Here is a 3,018-nt window from a genome sequence, read left to right on the forward strand (position 1 = left end):
TAGAACTATTATGGACATGGTAAGATGTATGTTGAAATCAAAAAATCTACCTAAGCATTTTTGGGTAGAAGCTATATCTTATGCTATTTATGTGTTGAATAGGTGTCCAACAAGAAGTGTTCAAGATAAGACACCTAAGGAAGCTTGGAGTGGAAGAAAGTCGACTGTCAAACATCTCAAGATCTTTGGTTGTTTGACATATGCATATGTACCAGATAAGTTGAGAAAGAAACTTGATGATAAAGGTGAGAAGTGTATTTTTATTGGTTATAGTGATACATCAAAGGCTTATAAGTTATACAATCCTGAAACTAAGAAAATTATTATAAGTCGTGATGTGACTTTTGATGAACATGGTAGTTGGAGTTGGTCTATTGAAAAAGCAAAGTCAATTATTATTCCTGATATTCCCAACGACTTTTTGGATGAGCAACCTACTCAAGATAATGTTCAAGTTTCTGTACAATCTGAAGCACCAACTAGGAGATCACAACGCGAATGCCGATTACTAGCTCGCTTACAAGATTATGTATTAAGTAATGATAATGACCTTTCTGATGAAGAAATTGTTCAGTTTTCTCTTTTTGCAAATTGTGATCCCATATATTTTGAAGATGTTGCTAAAAAGACTCATTGGTTGAAAGCAATAATGAGGAAATTCATGCCATTGAAACTAATGGTACTTGGGAACTGACTGAATTACCTCCAAGAAAAGAATCAGTTGGAGTAAAGTGGGTGTACAAGACAAAGTATAAGTCAAATGGTGAAATTGATCGTTTTAAAACGAGGTTGGTTGCAAAAGGTTATAAGCAAAAAGCAGGTATTGATTATTTTGAAGTTTTTGCTCCTATAAGTAGGCTTGATATAGTGTGCATGCTTATTTCACTTACTGTTCAAAATAATTGGAAATTGTGTCAAATGGATGTGAAATCTGCTTTTCTGAATGGCTTTTTGGAAGAAGAAATATATGTTGAACAACCTGCAGGATATGTGAAGAAAGGGGAAGAGAATAAGGTTTACAAGTTAAAGAAAGCATTATATGGTTTAAAGCAAGCTCCGAGAGCATGGTATAGTTGTATTGATTCTTACTTTATTGAAAATGGTTTTTTGAGGTGTCCTTATGAGCATGCTTTGTATGTTAAACATACTGAATCTGGTGATACACTCATAGTCTGCCTTTATGTTGATGATCTGATTTTCATTGGAAATAACTTAAAGTTAATCACAGAATTCAGAGAGGCTTTGATTAGTAAATTTGAAATGACAGATATGGGTCTAATGAGTTATTTCCTAGGGCTTGAAGTTATTCAGATGGATGATGGGATTTTTGTCTCACAAAAGAAATATGCTTCTGATATTTTAAAAAGGTTTGGAATGGAGTGCTCTAAACCAGTTCCTACTTCCGTGATTGAAAATATAAAGTTATCCAAAGATGAAACTGGTAAGAGTATGAATATTACAGCTTATAAAAGTTTGATTGGGAGTCTAAGATATTTAGTTGCTACAAGGCCAGATATTTCTTTTGGAGTTGGAGTACTTAGCAGGTTTATGGAGAAACCAAAGGAGTCACATTGGGCTACAGCAAAGTGAATTCTCAGATATGTCAAAGGTACAATTAATGATGGAATTTTATATTTGTCTAACAAAACTGTGGAACTTGTTAGATATACATATAGTGATTGAGTTGGAGATGTTGAGACTAGAAAGAGTACATCAGGATATGCATTTCATCTTGGTTCAGCTATATTTTCTTAGTCTTCTAAAAAACAGCAAGTGGTATCACTTTCAACAACAGAAGCAGAATATATAGTGGTAACAAATTGTGCTACACAAGTAATTTGGCTAAAAAAAATTTTAGATTTTCTACAACACAAGCAAGATGGCCCTACGATAATTTTCTGTGATAACAAGTCAACAATTGCATCATCTAAGAATCTAGTCTTTCATGGTCGCAGCAAGCATATTGATATCAAATATCATAAAATCAGAGAATAGGTTGCAGAAAAATAAATCAACATCGAGTATTGCCCTAGTGAATATCAAATTGCAGATATCTTTACAAAATCAATAAAGACAGAGAATTTTCTTAAGTTGAAGAAGGTGATTGGGATGACTAATATTTGTGACTTGGTTTAAGGGAGGCTATGTTGTATTATTTAAATCAAGTCATAAATATTAAGATAAAGTATCCGTAGTCAAGGGATATGCATTGAAATTCATGCCATTGAAACTAATGGTACTTGGGAACTGACTGAATTACCTCCAAGAGGATACAGGGTATACTTTTATATATATATATATATACATGCAGGCAGAACGGACTATGCTGGGCGTCAACCCGTGCGCACCACCGTGAGCGCCAACCGACCTCTCCTCCTTGCCGCCGTCGCCGTGCCGCCGTCCGATCACCGCCGACCGTCGGACCGGGTGCATTGGACGCGCAGCTCGCCGGCGCTCCGACCGGCGTCGGATTCCGGCCGGATGGTGGCCGAAATCCGGCCGAAAACCGCCAGAAACAGGGGAAAGCGGCTGACGGGCGATTTCGACCGGAATCGAACGGATTCCGGCCGACGGGGCTGGAGACCGGCCGGGGTCGACGCGCCAGGCGACGGCGCGTCGACCCCGGCCGGTCTCCGGCCCCGATTCTGCCGGAATCCGCTCGATTCCGATCGAAATCACCCGTCAGTCGCTGGTGCCCACCGTTGGCCGGAAATCGGCGGGTTTCCGGCCAAATCGAGGCCGGAGACCGGCCGGGGTCGACGCGCCGTCGCCTGGCGCGTCAACCCCGGCCGGTCTCCAGCCCCGATTCGGCCGGAAACCCGCCGATTTCCGACCAACAGTGGGCGCCTCACGAACAACGCGTTTCCAGGCGATTTTCGGCCGGATTCCGGCCACCATCCGACCGGAATCCGATGCCGGCCGGAGCGTCGGCGAGCTGCGCGTGCAACGCACCCGGTCCGACGGTCGGCGGTGACCAGACGGCGACGGACGACGGCGGCGCGGGGAGAGGTCGGCTGG

Source organism: Curcuma longa, chromosome 3 (genome assembly GCF_044706935.1).
Source record: "Curcuma longa cultivar G26 ecotype Majalengka, Jawa Barat chromosome 3, ITB_CL_G26_1.1, whole genome shotgun sequence".
Taxonomy (NCBI): domain Eukaryota; kingdom Viridiplantae; phylum Streptophyta; class Magnoliopsida; order Zingiberales; family Zingiberaceae; genus Curcuma; species Curcuma longa.